Here is a 19388-nt window from a genome sequence, read left to right as displayed (position 1 = left end):
ATCACACTTGCACATTTCAATGCAATGACGAACAGCTAGCATACATGTACAGTACATTTGGTGCCTTCTCCATACAGTTACTGTCCCTGTAATAAAGATGAGTTATGTCTCTAACTTCCACTGGGGCAGATTCCTATGTGAACATGGTTTAGTTCAGTCCAACAGAATCACGAAATCATCCATGGTTCACAGGATCAACCAGCTATGGCTTTGGGACATGGCTTTAACACCAATTCATAGTTTGGTATCTGGCTCGGAGGGCCTGCTGCTTAAAAGCGTCTTCAGTGGGAGGCAACTGGGTAACTGGTTTGTCTGTGGTAGTGGCTATACGATACCGTAATTCGTTTAATGTCTTACACTTTCTTCCTTTGGCACCATACAATTCATGCCAAGCCAGTTATCAAGCAAGGACACATTTTTCAAGCCAACCATCAAATTTTCTGAAGCATTTTGGTTACAAAGTGATGAATAAGCAGTCTTCTTCCCGATACCAACGGTTGCATTTGTAGAGTCACATCCTTTCAATGCATGTAGTGATGGTAAACACTGGCATATATTATTTCCAAGTTTAGAGGCAATGTTGTGAATTGGAATAAAGCGCTCCCTTGTAACACGCTTTCCGCTGTGTCCTGCACGCATAAATACTTCATTGGTCAATAGTCCCTGGTTCATGTGGGAATAAATAGTTGAATACTGCTGGCGTATAATAAGGTTTTACTAAATGTTGAAGAATGTCCTACAAAGAGACAGAAAATTATCAAATTCTCAGCTGAAAGAGGCCTAAAAATCCCTACAGTAGTTATAAAAGTGCAAATGAACCTTTCAAGTGTGGTTCATGTAATGTCCTTTATGAAATAAGTCGGGTATACCAATAGCTGATAGGTGTCTCAGGTTCCATTACTAATCTACATGACAATAACTCAATACGTAACAAAATAAATAAAAAATAAATTAATGTCATTGTAAACATGGGGTAAAATCAGGATGTTGTGCGCTTCTTAGGTTAGTACAACCATCATTTTCTATTGACCGGAAGGCATGAGCTTCGATTAATATAAGTTGTACTTTTTTCTACTACCGGGAGAGGTAGGCCATTTTTTACCCCTTTGACCGCTGGACTAATACTGCTTCATCAAGCAGCGAGGCGGCGGTTCCCATGACCTCCCTCACAAACAAACACACACACACACACACACACACACACACACACACACACACCAGTTTTTCGGTCATGGGAAATATTGTCACGAAGTCCATTTTTGTTGAGTTTTGGCCACACTGAATCAAGAGTGTCCATTAGTGGGCGACCAGAGTCACGAAGGTGGTGGGGAGTGGGAGAGGCAGAGGAAGGGTGAGAGGCGGGGTGAGAGTCAGAGGCAGGGAAGGGGAGAGTGAAAGGCAGGGGAGGGAGAGGCAGAGGAAGGGTGAGAGGCGGGGGAGAGTCAGAGGCAGGGAAGGGAGAGAAAGGCAGGGGAGGGAGGAGGCAGAGGAAGGGTGAGGAGGCAGGGGGAGAGTCAGAGGCAGGGGAAGGGGAGGAGTGAAAGGCAGGGGGGGAGGGAGGCAGAGGAAGGGTGAGAGGCAGGGGAGAGTCAGAGGCAGGGAAGGGGAGAGGAAAGGCAGGGGAGGGGAGAGGCAGAGGAAGGAGAGACAGGGGAGAGTCAGAGGCAGGGGAGAGAGAGTGAAAGTCAGGGGAGGGGGGAGAGGCAGAGGAAGGGGTGAGAGACAGGGGAGAGTCAGAGGCAGGGAAGGGAGAGAGTGAAAGTCAGGGGAGGGGGAAAGGCAGAGGAAGGGTGAGAGACAGGGGAGAGTCAGAGGCAGGGGAAGGGGAGAGTGAAAGGCAGGGGGAGGGGGAGGCAGAGGAAGGGTGAGAGGCAGGGGGGAGTCAGAGGCAGGGAAGGGGAGAGGAAAGGCAGGTGGAGGGCAGAGGAAGGGTGAGAGGCGGGGGAGAGTCAGAGGCAGGGAAGGGAGAGTGAAAGGCAGGGGAGGGAGAGGCAGAGGAAGGCAAGGGGAGAGTCAGAGGCAGGGAAGGGGGAGAGTGAAAGGCAGGGGGAGGGGGAGAGGCAGAGGAAGGGTGAGAGGCAAGGGGAGAGTCAGAGGCAGGGAAGGGGGAGAGTGAAAGGCAGGGGGAGGGAGGAAGGAGCTGGAGGCAGAGGGAGGGCAAGTGGTTTGAAGGAGAAGGGAGAGAGTGGAGAGGCTGGAAGAAGTGTAGTGAGGGGGAAAAGGGGAGAGTTATTTGAGAAAACACTCAACACACACATAGGCGGGATGTGTATTTTGGTCGGACCCTTTCGTGACAGGATATTTACACTGGTGGGGTGGACATGGGCGTGGTTCTGTCTACGGGTAAACTTGAGGTGTTGGTGTGGACAAAGGCGTGGGTGTTAGGCTTGGGCACAGCTGTTTGTTGCTAGACATGTACGTGGGTTTCTTCTGAGGCATGGGTGTGGGTGCATGCTTATTGGACATAGGTATGGGCTTATTATTAGAAATGGGCGTGGGTGTACGGTCTGGCATGGGTGTGGGTGTATAATCAGGTATGGCCTGTATATATTTGGAGCACTTGGACATGTTTGTGAAGGTATAACTGGAGACGTGATGGTGGACGTAAACATGGGCGTGATTTAGGGGTTTTTACGTGGTCATGGGTATCTATATGAGACGGTGAAGACGTGGGCATGGGGTGGGATGTGAGGGAGGGTGTGAGCATGGGCGTGCCAAGACCCACTGAGCCGGGAACAATGCCTGCGTGACTGAGAGACTATAAATAAAATACGCAACTTTCGAAAGCAGTTTGAATTTTTTTATCGTATATCTTTAAGAGAAACGCTCTCGTTAGGTTAAGAAAATAATGAATATAGCCACGAAAGTCAGCTTCAGTACCGTCTACATTCTGCGAGACAAATCAGAATCTGGTACATGTTATTATGCCAGTCATGACATCTGGCGGCACGCACGGCAACTACATCACGGACCCAACCCTCTCCTGGATATATTTGAACAACACACATTTCTTGTGGTATTATTTACATTGTTGCCATTAAGTGAAAGATAAATATTGCATGAATTGTGATATCGCTAGAATATATTTTTATTTTTCGTTTTTAGTGCGTATTTAGTTGTTTGGTCATCACGAAACTAACTATCTCAGGAAAAAGTTTTGTATTGAAGTGGTGATATTTTTTCGTATTTGTTTTATCCGACTAAATGGTGTCTCGCGTCTCTCCTCCAGTCCTCAGCTGGTGGAGTACTGCCAGGCCTTAACCCAGTTGTAAACAGACTACAGTACAGCAGCTAGAAGGTACAGCACAGTAGTTTTACACGAATGGTACAAATATAATTTCTTGTACATTAGTGTGTGTGTGTGTGTGTGTGTTTCAGTATGAGGACAGTTATCCACTTTACCTCACCATCACTATCACCAACATCTTCCATCTCCACCATTACCACTTTCACCAACCACCACCACCACTACCACCCAGGTTAACGTGGTAACAGTCACCCGTCATAAACCCGCCTCAGTATCTTAACCTTATGACAGGAAGTAATAAAGAGACCCAAGTGAGACTACAACTACCGTATTGTTCCCCCTTAACGACGATAATAATCTCCTGAACATAGAATAACACGTTAGCTGTGATAATAACTAACTCCCGTTCCGTTAACTGTCATAATAACTAACTCATGTTCCGTTAGCTGTAATAATAACTAACTCCCGTTCCGTTAACTGTCATAATAACTAACTCATGTTCCGTTAGCTGTGATAATAACTAACTCATGTTACTTAAATGTGATAATAACAAACTCATGTTCCGTTAGCTGTAGTAATAACTAACTCCCGTTCCGTTAACTGTCATAATAACTAAATCATGTTCCGTTAGCTGTGATAATAACTAAATCATGTTCCGTTAGCTGTGATAATAACTAAATCATGTTCCGTTGACCGTGATAATAACTAATTGAACATAGACTAACATGTTATATCCTCTCATACTAGCGTGTTTTTAGCCATTCTAGTTGACCATCACGTAAGACCTTACGAGTGTGTGTGTGTGTGTGTGTGTACACGTTAAAGGAGGTCAGTACTGTCTATGTCTCTGGTGTTGTCGAATGCAAAGAATATTCGGGATGAGATTGAGAGTACCAGAAGGTTGTTGGAGCAGAAACATTAGGGAGAGGGTGAGGAAGGGGAAGGGTGAGTGGAAGACGGGTGGAGGGAAAGGAAGGATAGAATTTCAGACGGATTAATGAAGAGAAGAGAGAAGGTGAAATAAGGGAGAATAGAAAAAGGTAGAGAAGTTGGGAATGATGGAGGGAAAGAGAAAGAAACAGGTAATAAAGGAAGGTAAGTAACGCAGGAAAGGAGAAGGGCCCAGTGGGTGTGGCAAGGCATGACTCACTTGCACCTCCGCAGGGGAGATGTTGTCTCGTTCCCAGCCTCCCGGGCCGTGTTTACCTCTCGTAACTATGTGGTAATGATCCGCGAACACGATTGTTAGGGATGATTTAACTCTGTTTTCATCGTATCGAATGTTGTACGGAAGGCCCATGTATATGTTAACTATATACCTTCTGAGTGAAAAGATTGGTGCGGTGTTGGGGAGTAGGAGTGGCGGGCGGCCTGGGGTCCACCTGGTTACTGAAGGTGCCGCAGGGCAGCAGGTGTGTGTGTGACCAGACTGTGGGAGTGAGGCAGTTCCAGATCCTTCCACTTCATCATCAGCGAACTCACCCGTGACATTCAAACAAGGAACTGGGAGACGCTAACCCTTATAGATGCTGACCTTAGTGGATGCGAGCCTTAGGTGCTGCCAACACTGCATGATGTGGGATACTCACAGTAGTGTTTCTAATTGATCCCAGCTGAGTGTCGGAACTGACAGATTGTAGATAAAACCGATGACCGTCCATGGAAAGTCCAAATGTAGTGAAAGTAAGACGTTCAACATTAACTATTTTAGCGCCTTTTCGAGAAGAGTAAATAATTATTAACCATATTATAAATAAATCTACCAGTGTGTGAATCATCAGATACACTCATGTTCTTCCTTCCTTCATCGTAGTTGATTACGGTCTCGGAAGATCAGATGGGAGAAAAATAGTTACGGTAGCTGAGAGGTGGTGGAGAGGGCCGCAGGTGGCCTGCGGATCCCTGGGAGGTACTGAGAATGTGGTCCGCTGGCTAGTTATTACCTCACGAGGGCGCTCTTGTCAGCGGTATCGGCCCACGCTGATTACAACCTTTCTTTTACCCAATAAAGAACTCTGATTAGAATCTTATAGTTGCACGAGTCACGTATTTTAGGGGTGTACTATAGAAGGCTGGTGGGAAGTGGTGAGTTCTAGCCGTTATGATGAAAATGGTGAAGGAAGACGGCACTACACTGCACTGTGGAGATCAATGGTGTTGGACGTTGTCATCCGGCTTCCGTCTTCCACCAGCCTCTTTGTGGTTGTAATGATGAGTACTGCACTGTACTGTACTGTACTGTACTGTACTGTACTGTACTGTACTGTACTTCTGATTCAAGTGACAGAACAAAACAGCTTCGTGTACACCTTGAGCGCTGGCGGCAACAGTAGGAATATATGCACCAGTCTTGTCCTCGGTGGATATTAATTTTTATAATGGGTTCTGTTGGACCTAATACATGGTTCCACCTGCCTGGGATGTAATTGATAATAGACACTACACTGAGCACGAGACACAACATTATGACCATTGAGAGTCATTTTCAGATGCCTTACAATTTACGGGCCACGACTCATTGCTAATTAGAAACCAAGAGCCGTCCGTGAGAGAATCTTGCTGCACAACTGTCTCTGTGTTAGTGTCATGGCCGCTCTGTAATAAACTCTCTCGTGCGACACAGGATGGCCAACAACGGAGAGGTCGTGATTAAATATTTCTATTACGACGACGCTCTACAAGCAAATTCACTCTTGCGCGACATTCTCAGTGTGCGTCCGTCGTCCAGCTAGCATTCCCGACGGATGGTTGGAGACTGTTCCCAAATTTTATGACCAATTATGTTATTATCCAAAAAGACAAGAAACTTTCAATATTTTCTATACGCTATTAGGATATTTAAATCCCAAATTGGAAATATAGTTTTAAAGCGCAGTGAAACGCAACCATAGTTGTGAGTGTAAGTGGGGTGCAGGGTATCGGACAGGGCACACGGTGGCCAGCGCCTCCAGTTGTCGTGGAACTCGCAATTTTCTCCCTCCCACCAACACTCTTGTTAATGTGATGTCCGTGTTCTCGCTTACTGGCTTCGCATGTCCTGCAAGTGCTAGGAATTTGCTGTTTTTTTGTGGGTTTTTTTTAGGGGGGCGTTGCTAATGGATGTTAAGGTGTTGGTTACGTTGTTTTGTTAAAAGTTGTGGGTTGGTATGCTGTCATCGCTCCCCGGAGTGATTATAAATGAAAGACTTCTGCAGATGTGTGGACCCGATCTTCTAGTTTAGTTAGGGGCGTGGAGGAAGTCAGGACCTAAAGGATACATTTTTTTTATCTGTAACACAATTCTAAACATCTGAAGTAGAGGTGACTCGGTCCCAAATGCTGAAATTTTTCAAATTTTCTGTTGTCCTTTTCCAGACGGAGGTCGTGGCCAAAGTGACGGGTCAGGACGAGGCACTGCAATAAACATTTGACCTCTAGGGGATGCCTGTGTCCCTATCGGTGAGTGACCTTAACTTCTTTTAGTTTTTGCCTTGTATGCATTATTTGTTGTGTGTCAGGTATTAAATAGACACCAGCATGTACCTTTGTTATGACTTAAAGGAATTACCAGGACACAACTGGTGAATTGTTAGCTCAGTGGACCGTCGCTCGCGGTGTACCGAGTGTGGTGACGCCTGGTCCGGTGCTCCTTCACCTGGTGGTTATCTCTCTCTCTCTCTCAACGTAGGACAAAAAGCTGTTGATCGGATGATTAGGTTCTCCATGGTCAAGATTTTGTTTACCTTTGTTCATATTTTCCTGCAATCAAGAAGTTTCTTTGGCCGCCCAAGACTGGTTCTCTGATGAGGTATAACAGCGTCACGGCTCATGGTACCGGACTGAAGAAGACAAATCCTGGATGTTTATGTTCCCTGTAGAGGGTCTCGTGCACGGTCGAAATCTTCACCGACTGCCTCCTAGTTATCACGATATTCACCGACTAATTCCTGGATACTAGAAATCTTTACCGACCAAACCCTCTGATAGCCGAAATATTCACCGACTAATCATTTAGGCAGTCCTCCCCTGATGGTACAGTAGCCAATAGTGGTGATGGTGGTGGTGGTAGTGTTGTTGACGGTGGTGGTGGCGGTGATGATTATAGTAGTGATGATGGTGGTGATGATGATGATGATGGTAGAGGTGAGGATGATAATGATAAAGGTGGTGGTGGTGGTGGCAGAGATGATGATGATGATGATGAAGGTAGTGGTGATGGCAGAGATGATGATGATGATGATGATGATGATGATGATGATGGTGGTGGTGATAATGATAGTGGTGGCGGCAGAGGTGATGATGGTAGTGACAGGGGTGATGGTTGTGACAGGGGTGATTGTGGTGACAGGGGTAATGGTGGTGACAGGGGTGATGGTGGTGATAGGGGTGATGGTGGTGACAGGGGTGATGGTGGTGACGGTGATGACAGACAGGGTGATGATGGTGACACAGAGGTGATGGTGGTGATAGGGTGATGGTGGTGACGGTGATGATGGTGACAGAGGTGATGCAGGTGATAGGGTGATGGTGGTGACAGGGTGATGATGAGATGAGGCATGGGTGGTGATAGGGGTGATGATGGTGACAGGGGTGCATGGTGGTGACAGGGTGATGGTGGTGACAGAGGTGATGGTGGTGACAGGGGTGATGGTGGTGACAGGGGTGATGGTGGTGACAGAGGGTGATGGTGATAGGGCAGATGGCATAGTAATGGTGGTGACAGAGGTGATGGGTGGTGACAGAGGTAATGGTAGACAGGGGTGACAGGTGACAGGGGTAATGGTGGTGACAGGGTGATGGTGCTGACAGAGGTGATGGTGGCATAGTGGCACATGGCACAGAGGTAATGGTGGTGACAGAGGTGATGGTGGTGGGCTGGAGGCAAATGTGGTGGGTGACAGGGGTACGGTGCACAGGGGCGAAGGTGGTGACAGGTTACGGTGGTGACAGGGGTGATGGTGGTGACAGAGGTAATGTAGGCGACAGGGGTGGGGATGCAGGTGACAGGGCTAATGGTGGTGACAGGGTTAATGGTGGCGAGTCAGATGGTGGTGACAGGGGTGATGGTAATAATAGAAGATGTACTCTGTCTCCCCCCACGTGTTTAACAACCGGGTTACCTGTCCCCAGCGATAACCTGTTCACTAACACTCATACAAACTCCACTTTCACTAAACTTAGGTTGGTGAAGTGGCGGGGAGGAGGCTGGGGGCTGCTGCGGTATCTTAGTGTAATTACATGTTTCTCTCATTGCCTTGTTTGCTTGTTAGGGAAATATTATACTGCCCTGAGGATGAATGGGGGGTGGGGGTTAGGTGTTGGAAGGCTACGGGTGGGGGGTTAGACCGTGAAGGGGTTGGACTGTGGGGGATGAGGAGTACCTTTGAATGGGGTACAGAGTGGGTCTGATTTAATTCCTTCTCAGCGTCACCAGCCATAACGAAAGATGTACCCAACTTTCCACCAGTTGGAGAGGACGCATCTTCACCTTTCTTACCTCAACACTAAAGGTCGGTGGACATAATGGAGTCGATATTACTCTTAAGACTGTATCGTAACTAGTCTCTTGATGAGTGAGGAACATTGTTTTTAAACGCTGCGTTGTCTTTCATGGCTGTGTTTGACTTGTCCTCATGCGTTTCGTTTGTTATTGTTTTTGTAGGTTTTCACGCGGACATACTCAGACAGTTATATCGTGTGTGTGTGTATATATATATATATATATATATATATATATATATATATATATATATATATATATATATATATATATATATATATATATATATATATATATATATATAGTAGACTTATAGGACAGTGACATAAAAAAACATAAGTACTAACCTAAAGTACACGTGAAAGTACTCTGTCAAGAATATAACATGCCAAAGGTAAAGCTAAAGGTTCAGATCAGAGGCCAGGCTACATGGAGACTCAAGCCAAAGGTCAAGCCGAGGACACAGGTTTAAGTCGTAAATCTTTACCATAAAGCGGAAGGGTTTAAGTCTCCTGGCCAAGGGTTCGGGCAAAGGCGTAAGAGTGGTAACTCGAATACCCAAAATAAAGGCTATCCAGGCCTGTCGTTGTAACCAAAGGATAGTGCAGCCAGATATTAGTGATTTTCCAGGCTAAGCCAGGCTGACCAGTATAGTCATTGGGCTATACTGGCCGGCTATATGTTTATATCCAGGCTAGCTACCATATCATAACCAAGAGATAATTTGACTAGATGGTTGTGACTATCCAAGAGGCGATCCAGGCCAGATTTATAACCCAAAGATTATCCAGATTTAGCGTAACAGAATTTTCAGGACTGATAGATATACCAGGTTATATCCAGGTTTAGTTTTAAAGGCTATCCAAATCAGATATATATGTTTAAAGGATATCAAGGCCAGATATCTAAGGCAAAGGATATTCAGGCTTCGTTTCAAAGGATATCGAGGCCAGATATCTAAGCCAGAGGATATCGAGGTTAAATTTCAAAGGATGCCAAAACCGCCAGCATAAATAACCCCGAGGGTACAGAGTATAGTGTATCCAGACAAACGGTACGAGTGTAGTAAGATGTAAAGCCGATAGGAGGAGCCACAAATCCTGCGTGATGAATGTCCCTATAGGAGGCGTGGCGGCGGCGGCAGTGGCGAAGGCTTTATCGAGTTTTATCCATAGTTTACGACGTCTGGTGTCTGATATATCATGCTCGGGTGAATGGACGTACAGGGCCGCCTCTACTGGACGGTAGAAAGGTCTAGGCAGCTGCTTAATCCGCGAGGTGGGGTGTGGTGGAGGAGGGAGGTGATGGTTGGTGGGGGGGGTTGGATGGGGAGACTATTGAATGATGGAGTCTTGATTTTTTTATTATTTATAACTACTAACACAGCACGCCCCTAAATTCCCACAACCTCCTCCACTTTCCCCACATGAAAACCGGCCTGTGGTTAAAGATATGTTTATTGAGTTCCTTATGTTTTTTTTTTTTGGGGGTATGTGAGCTTTGGTATGAACAAGTGTGTGTGTGTGTGTGTGTGTGTGTGTGTGTGTGTGTGTGTGTGTGTGTAAAAAGAGGTGAATAGGCGTTGTTTTTATTTTATTATTTTTTTGTGATCCATGGAATATTTTGGTAAAGTTGTGGTGTTCGTTTAGTATCTCTTGTTGTCTCTCTTACTGTCTCTTGTTTTCTCTCTTGTTGTCTCTTGTTATATCTTTTGTTGTCTTTCTTGTTATCTCTCGTTATCTCTCTTGTTGTCTCTCTTGGCAGCACTATTGTCTCTCTTGTTGTCTCTTGTTATCTCTCATTGTCTCTTGTTATCTCTCTTGTTGTCTTTCTTGTTGTCTCTCATTGTCTCTCGTTTTCTCTCATTGTCTCTCGTTTTCTCTCGTTGTCTCTCGTTCTCTCTCTTCTTTTCGTTAATTTTTATATTATATTTTAAAGTATTTTTTTTTATTCCATATAGATCCATTATTATTCATATTACTTCATGTTGTTGTTATTAATATTATTGTTATTAATGTTATACGTAGAACAAATGTCAGGTTATTGTTATACCAGTTATCCCTGAATAACCGTAGTTAGTCCCTTTTAATACTCGTATAATAGGTGGTGAAGGTGGTAATGTGGTTGATGGTCATTGTTGTTGTGAGAGTTCGTATGTCTGTCGTGGTGATAGTGGTGGTAGTAATTGAGGTGGTAGTGGGGGTGGTAATAGTGTTGGAGGTGATGGTGATGGTGGATTTTGGTAGTGGTGGTGGTTGTTTGTAATGTTGATAGTGGTAGAGGCAGTGGTGGTGATGGTAATAGTGGTGGTAGAGATGGCATTAGCAAAGTGGTGATGGTGATGCAGAGGCAGTGGGGGTAAAATGGTTGAGTGCAGAGATGGGTGGTAGGAGTAGCCTGATAGTAGCAATGGGTGGCAGAGGCAAGGGATCGATGGGTAGCAGGTGCAGGGGCAGTATTGATAGCAGTAGTAGTGGTGGTGGTGGTGGCTATAGGCATGTTAATTATAGCAGAAGTGGTAGTGGCTGGCGCTGGTGGTGGGTAGTAGTGAGTGATGGTGGGTAGAGTCAAAGTGATGGTGGGTAGTAGTGATGGTGGTGGCAGAGTCAAAGGGGCTGGTGGTAGTAGTGTGGTGATGGTGGTGGGTAGAGTCAGTGTTGGTGGTAGTGGTGGTGGTGGTGGTTGTAGAGGATGTTAATTATAGTAGAAGTGGTGGTGGTGGTAGAGGCAGTGATGGTGGTAGTAGTAGTGATGGTGGTGGTAGAGTCAGTGTTGGTGGTAGTAGTGGTGATGGTGGTGGTAGAGGCAGTGATGGTGGTAGTAGTGAAGTGGATGTGGGTGGTGGCAGGAGGCAGTGATGATGGTGGTAGTGCAGGGTGGTGGTAGAGATGTTAAGTGATGGTGGTAGTAGTGGTGACGCAGGCAGGAGATGCTATGGTGGCAGAAAGAGGGTGGATGGTGGTGGCAGATGTTGCGATGGTGGTAGCAGTAAGTGATGGTGGCGGCAGAGTGCTGGTGATGACGCGTAGTGGGTGATGGTGGTGGCAGATGTTAAGTGATGGTAGCAGTGGTGATGGCGGGTGGTAGAGCAGTAATATGGTGGTAGAGATAAGATGGCAGTAGGTGATGGTGGTGGTAGATGCGATGATGGTGTAGTAGGTGATGCGCGGCAGATGCGATGGCGGGTAGAAAGGATGGGTGAGATTGATGGTAGCAGTGGTGACGGTAGTGGCAGGCAGTGACGGTAAAGTAGTGGCGATGGTGGTGGTAGAGCAGTGATGATGGCAGTAGTGGTGATGGTGGCATAAGATGCGGTGGCTGCGAAAGTAAAGGATGGTTGGTGGTAGAGTCAGTGATGGTGGTAGTGGTGATGGTGGTGGTAGAGGCAGTGATGATGGTAGGTGGCATGCAGGGAGGTGATGCAGTGGTGTAGTGGTGATGGTAGGTAGAGGCAGTGATGATGGTAGTAGTGGTGATGGTGGTGGGTAGAGGCAGTGATGGTGGTAGTAGTAGTGATGGTAGTGGTTGAGGCAGTGGTGGTGGTAGTAGTGGTGATGGTGGTGGTAGAGGCAGTGATGATGGTAGTAGTGGTGATGGTGGTGGTAGAGGCAGTGATGATGGTAGTAGTGGTGATGGTGGTGGTAGAGGTGGTAGTAGTGGTGAAGACACACGCTGGATTCCTAAGACTAGTTTTGTCAACACCACATTAATAACTTTCCAAATATTGTCTGGAATTCGCCTGACTAATGATACCTCAGAGTTATTTGTCCAGTGTATGAGTGGATGTTTGTCCAGTGTATGAGTGGATGTTTGCCCCGTGTATGAGTGGATGTTTGACTAGTGTATGAGTGGATGTTTGTCCAGTGTATGAGTGGATGTTCGACTAGTGTATGAGTGGATGTTTGACCAGTGTATGAGTGGATGTTTGACCAGTGTATGAGTGGATGTTTGACTAGTGTATGAGTGGATGTTTGACTAGTGTATGAGTGGATGTTTGTCCAGTGTATGAGTGGATGTTTGACTAGTGTATGAGTGGATGTTTGACTAGTGTATGAGTGGATGTTTGACTAGTGTATGAGTGGATGTTTGTCCAGTGTATGAGTGGATGTTTGACTAGTGTATGAGTGGATGTTTGACTAGGTGTATGAGTGTATGTTTGACTAGTGTAAGGAGTGGGATGTTTGACCAGTGTATGAGTGGATGTTTGACCAGTGTATGAGTGGATGTTTGACCAGTGTATGAGTGGATGTTTGTCCAGTGTATGAGTGGATGTTTGACCAGTGTATGAGTGGATGTTTGACCAGTGTATGAGTGGATGTTTGACCAGTGTATGAGTGGATGTTTGACCAGTGTATGAGTGGATGTTTGTCCAGTGTATGAGTGGATGTTTGACCAGTGTATGAGTGGATGTTTGACCACTGTATGAGTGGATGTTTGACCAGTGTATGAGTGGATGTTTGACCAAAGTATGGAGGATGCTTGACCAGTGCAGGAGAGTTGGATGTTTGACCAGTGTATGAGTGATGTTTGACCAGTGTAAGGAGTGGATGTTTGACCAGTGTATGAGTGGATGTTTCTGACCAGTGTATGAGTTTGACCAGTAAAAAGGAGTGGACGTTTGACCAGTGTAAGGAGTGGATGTTTGACCAGCGTAAGGAGTGGATGTTTGACCAAAGTGTATGAGTTTCTGGACCAGTGTATGAGTGGATGTTTGACCAGTGTATGAGGGATAAGCTTGACCATGTAAGGAGTGGATGTTTGACCAGTGTATGAGTGGATGTTGACCAGTGTACTATGTTTGTGAGTGGATGTTTGTCCAGTGTATGAGTGGATGTTTGACTAGTGTATGAGTGGATGTTTGACTAGTGTATGAGTGGATGAGTGGATGTTTGACTAGTGTATGAGTGGATGTTTGACTAGTGTATGAGTGGATGTTTGACTAGTGTATGAGTGGATGTTTGTCCAGTGTATGAGTGGATGTTTGACCAGTGTATGAGTGGATGTTTGACCAGTGTATGAGTGGATGTTAGCATGGTGTGTGGGTGGAGGAGGGTGGCCATCTACCCCCACCTGTGTTTATGGAGGGAAGTAAAAAATACGTGGACAGTAGATATTATTTGTCTTGTGGTTCGTCCTTCTGTGTACTGTACTACTGTAGGTGTTTGGCTTCACACACACACACACACACACACACACACACACACACACACACACACACACACACACACACACATACACACACACACACACACCGCGCCTTTCTATTTATTTAGATTTTCTTTCTCTTTTTTCCTAAACATTGCAAATATTTAAAGAGTTGTGTGTCACTTTTTTTTTATTTATCTATACATTGGCAACTTTTCCCTGCCAATATGGCGTTACTACTTACTGTACCGAATGCTTAAAAAATATCTAATATATTATTACTAGTGATCGGATATCCTTTCTCTTATTAAAACATCCTTGAATTTATTTATTATTATATTTATTATTTTTTATTTATTTATTTTTATTATTTTTTTATTAATTTATAAGGTGTTTTTTTTTTTTACTTTTTAGGAGAGTTTGTTTACTCTTTAATAATCACGGATTCTTGTGTTGAGGTTCCTATACTGTGGATTCTGGAATGATGCGTGTCTTAGTGTATTTTGCCACGAAAGTATATAATGTATGTAATGTTTAAGTTTTCTTGTCTTCAGTTTTTGTGTAATCTTTCAAGAATTAATTCGTGATAAGGTAATGTTTCTCGGCTCTCCTTGAAGATATAATTAACTTTAAAGAAAACTTTTTTCAAAAATAATTTTGGATTTTTTTTTTTCGCCTTCCAGTTACTGTTTATTATTAGTAGTAGTGTGATTTAATACTTCTAGACTTTATTATCGGGTATTATTATTATTATTATTATTATTATTATTATTATTATTATTATTATTATTATTATTATTATTATTATTATTATTATCGTGTGTATGTTAGTGATATATTAGTCTGGACGCGCGGGACAGGAAGCTCTGAACTACTCGCTGATGTACTGTAGGTTAACACTGGTATTGTATTAGTGTGTGACCTTCTTGTTCTCTGTTGCTAGGAATTTTATTTGTTTTATATTAGTGTGAGTATTGCCAAATAGAGAAAACAATACGTCTATCGTTAATTGTTGCTATAGTTGTTACAGCGGGGTGTGGGAAGGGGGGGGGGTCTTACCATGGTCCTGGTAGGGGAGGGGAGGAAGTGGGTAGAGGGGTGTTGAGAGGAAGTAGGACCCCTTCTCTCCTTTTACGCGCCGGAGGATGTATTTATGTCTTGGCCGCCAAGTAATGCCACCTCCGTTACCTCCACATATATGGTGTGCGTCGTGGTAAACGAGGTAAGGTAAGTACTGGGGCGGTTCCCTACACCGTTCTCACAGCGAGGGGCGTGTTGCTCCTGGGCCCCGTGTGTTTGTATGTACAGTATACGGGCCTCCTGGCTATATGTCATCCTCACTCATTATGCCCAGGTAAAGTACAGGGGCCCTAGTTGCCGCCGCTCAGCACACAGGGAATGACATCCAGCCTGGAGGACCCTCACACCGCCTCTTCTGAGTCACACTTTTATCTCTCTCTCTCTCTCTCTCTCTCTCTCTCTCTCTCTCTCTCTCCCAACTGCTGCTGCTGTTATGTGTTGCTCCGTTTAATCAGAGTGCTTGTTCTAGTCTTTGTGCCGGTGCAGACTATTAGAGTTACTCTTAAGACGGAACATTAGCGTCGTGAGTGGTGGAGGCTGAGCTGGCAACTGTGGATGATGAAGTGATTGCGGGACCCGGGTATAACGAGGGGTGGTGGCGGCAGGGGAGAGGGTCATTTTAAGCACCATTGTATCTTAGCCCGTGTAAGAATGTGTCTGATAGTAACGGGGTGAGAGAGGCGCACACAATCCCCGGCCTCCCTTGACATCTATATTAAAGATTCATGGAGGTTCTGGGAATGAGAGCACCCCTTAACGGCCATGACACGCGAGGTTCTTAATTCCGGGTTGTGCGTGGAGAGACCGTCCCAGGGGGGTTCTTGACACAGGAGGTGTTTAAGCCGATTGTGAGGTGTTTGACCCTTTTGAGTGGTCTATCTGATACTCAATACAACGTCCCCATCACCCCCACAGTCCACGTCACGCTTGTTATTGCTCTTGGTCTTCCCCCACGAAATTTTAACGCGTTAACAACCATAATTTTTTTTAAAAATTTGCCATTTTGCGACCTTTTCTGTGTTAATCTCGGTGTTTCAGTGAAGCTGGAGCCCCGTGATACCTTAGTTTTAGTAATGGATATCACGGAGTCATTTATGGGGGCAGATTATAGGGTGTTTGACCTTATTAGGAGAGCGGGCTGAGGCCGGTGGATTTAGCTTTTTATAAAAGTGAAACTCCTGCGTCACCGTCTGTATTGACCTCATAGTTACATAACATCAACAACGAGAGAGTGAACTAAACTGTTAAGAGGAAGAAGTGCAATTCAACACAACACAACACAACACTCTTATGGCAGTCTTTTGAGAAACTACTGAGTCGAGAGAAACTTTAAACCAAGATAAAGGGAAAAAGATGGATGAAAAAATGTACCCAAGACTCAACAAAAAGGTGAAGAAAATATCCCCCAAGAGATGCCATTACCACACAAAAAGGAGTATATTTTCATAAAAGAATTTCATGGTTTGTAAAAAAGACAAAAAAAAAACTATGAATTGTGAAAGCAACATTGAAACTGACTTTTACGAGTGTTGACTTGAGGTAAATATCCCGCAAGAGCCAACAAGGAAATTGGGAAGGAAAGAGGAAAAACTGCCCATTGTAAATCACAAACGAACTAACTGAGGAGAAAAAGACAGTGAAGCGCCACTTATGGAGTTGAAGATGTGGGATAAGAGGAGGAGACGGAGCCAGAACACCGCCTGCCTGGCCAACACAATGAGCCTTGTTGACGTAATCTGGGCATCACGTCCAGCATTTAATAAGAGGTGATTAATATTGATGTTGTGTGTGGCGGCCAGGGTGACGGTGTGTATGTATGTATGTATGTATGTATGTATGTATGTATGTATGTATGTATGTATGTACTGGTGGACGTAGGAGAGGCTGCACCTGTATTGAAGAAACTACTGATACATTGATAATATTTCAATTAATTCATAATCAACACTGCAGGTACAGACACAGGTGAAGTGATGCTCAGCCACTCCAAGGACCCTTGTATTTACGTCTTACCTTCATAAAGTTGGTTCTGTTGATCAGGTGTTCCGGTTCATCAGATAATTTGTAAGTCAACAATTCAGTTCGTCGCTATGAGCTTTATCACTGTGACAGCTTGTTCAGTCAACTCTTACTGTCTCATTCTGTTTTATCTTGTGTGATTTTTTTTTTATACACCGATGTTTATGTGTCATTTGTCCTGTCCATCAGCTGTTTTGAGGATCATCTGTTGTGTCCGTCAGCTGTTGTTCAGTAAGGCTTAGTGTGTGGGATGTCTTGATCTACTGTACTGTCTTATTGTTGTCTACTCTCGTTCTTCAATCTTCTTCTTCTTCTTCCCTTATTCTTCTCCTCTTCTTCCTGGTTACTCTTTTCTTCTCCCTTCCATCATTTCTCATTCTTTTCCTCCTCCTCTCCCTCATTCCTCTCCTCCACTTCCTCCTTCTCGTCTTCCTAGCTCTTTTCCTTCCAATCTTCTTCCTCTTTCTTCTCCCCATTTTCTTTATTCTTCTCCTCTCTGCCCTAATCTTCTCCACCCCTTCGTCGGTCTTGTTGTTCTCTTTTTTTCCTTTTCTTTACCATTTTGTTGTTTTATCCTCTGGCTTACGTAACTTTAATTCTCCTCCTACTCTTCCTCCTCCTCCTCCTCTATCTTTTGCTCCTCCTCATCTGTTTTATATGCGTTCCTCCTCTTCATTGTCATTGTCATCGTCCTCTTCTCATTCTCCCTTCACTACTTCAACCCTTCTTCCTCTCTCCCTCTTCCCCCTTTCCTTTCTCATCCATTTTTACCCTCCCTCCCACCTTCCTCCCTCTCCCTTCTCCCTTTGCTCCATCATATTCATACATGGAGGAGAGAGGAGAGAGGGGTGAGGCGGCAGGTTTTGCAGCACGACGTGAGAAACAGGAAGAGACGCCCAAATAGGTCAAGTGGGAGGGGTTGAAAATGGGGTGGTGGGTGGGAGAGAGAGAATGGGTGTTTGCTTGGGAAAATAAAAGAGACTGGATTGATGGGAGAAAGGAAGAGAGGGTGGGTGAGGTGGGTGGGTGGGTGGGTGAGCAGATGGATAGATGAGAGTTAGGAGAGTGGGTGGATGAGCATGGAAGGAGAGAAGGTGGATGGGTTGGTGGATGAGTAGGGGAAAGGAAGGAAAGGATGCATCTGTGAGCTGAGGGAGTGGAGAGGTGAGTCCGGCAGGTGATGAGGGAGAGTGAGTGAGTTTTTGTGTGGATGAATTAGAGCATAGGTGAGTTAGACTGAGTATGGATGAGTTAAAAGTGTGGATGAATTAGCATAAGTGAGATACAGAGGAGGAGGAGGAGGAGGAGGTGAAGTTTGAGTATGGATGAGTTAGCATAAGTGTGGATGAATCAAGTGTGAGTATAAGATGGAGGAGAAGGTAGTGAGTAACTGGATGGATGAGATAACATAGCAGATGAGCGAGTGAGTGAGTGAGCGAGTGAGTGGGTGAGTCAATGCCCTGAACTCGTTACGAAACGGTTTAGTGAATAAATTGACCTCTCTATACGACCCCCAGTGAGGACATGAATAAGTAAGTGGTCTGTGGGTGAGTGAGTGAGGGCTTCTGTGAGTGAGTGAGAGAGAGAGTGTGTGAGGCTGAGAATGTAGTCATTATTTCTCACCCGGACACACACAGTGAGATAGACGGGTTTGGTCCCTGCTTGAGTAGTAACAGGTCACACTTAAGAGGGAGTTATATTTCTCTCTCTCTCTCTCTCTATCTCTCTCTCTCTCTCTCTCTTGTAGTGTTTTTATACACCATTTCATGCATTGTCCTTTATTAGTATTGTACAGGTTAGTCACCCAAGAAACAGTGGTGCCATTGTATCATCATTGTTCTCGTAGCTGCTTTTCTTATTGGGTCGTGAGGCAGATATCCCGTAGTGACAAAGACGGACAAAAGTAGTTAGCGTTTACAGTTTTCCTGGTGTTGGAGATTGACGCCATTACCCACCTTCCTCCTCCTCACACAGGGGCGTCCGGTTGGCCCAGGTTACCCGTCTCACACATAATAACTCTTTATGTTCATGTTTTGCTTACGTCTATGTTGCAAGTCAGGTTCCGGATTCTCAGACAGGTAGTGCTTGAGAAAATGAACGCATTCAGTACAGTCACCGTGCAAATTGGGCGTCATTATTGCCCGTCATATTTTTGTACCGTAGTATAGATTCTGTGTTTATGAGTTGCGTCCTAATGTTGTCCCTTTGTGTGCTAGAAGTGGAACGTACAGTAAGGGTCTTGGAAAATCCGGGGCCTTTAGAAATGTGACATCCTAAAATCCGGGATCCAAAAATTAAGGGCATAAAACTCAGAGATCTTAAAATCAGTGGCTTGAAAATACGAGGCCTTTAAATCCGGGTCCTCTGAAAATCCTTGATGGTGTTGCCTGGTCGACGGTCTTCTGTGGCGGGGGTCGA

The 19388-nt window shown here is 45.0% G+C and overlaps 1 protein-coding gene across 1 annotated transcript in view; it reads left to right on the top strand.

The window, feature by feature from the left end:
- The window catches only part of LOC121880183 (cadherin-related family member 1-like), a 264458-nt gene that overhangs the window by 54702 nt on the left and 190368 nt on the right, over window positions 1–19388 (top strand). The window contains exon 2 of the mRNA XM_042387311.1: window positions 6602–6685. The gene's annotated coding sequence lies outside the window, so the exon portion shown is untranslated. The remainder of the gene's footprint in view (window positions 1–6601; window positions 6686–19388) is intronic.

Source organism: Homarus americanus, unplaced genomic scaffold (genome assembly GCF_018991925.1).
Source record: "Homarus americanus isolate GMGI-L3 unplaced genomic scaffold, GMGI_Hamer_2.0 scaffold30108, whole genome shotgun sequence".
Lineage (NCBI taxonomy): Eukaryota > Metazoa > Arthropoda > Malacostraca > Decapoda > Nephropidae > Homarus > Homarus americanus.
The sequence above is the reverse complement of the archived record's forward strand: the minus strand, read 5'-3'. Positions and strand labels throughout refer to the sequence as shown.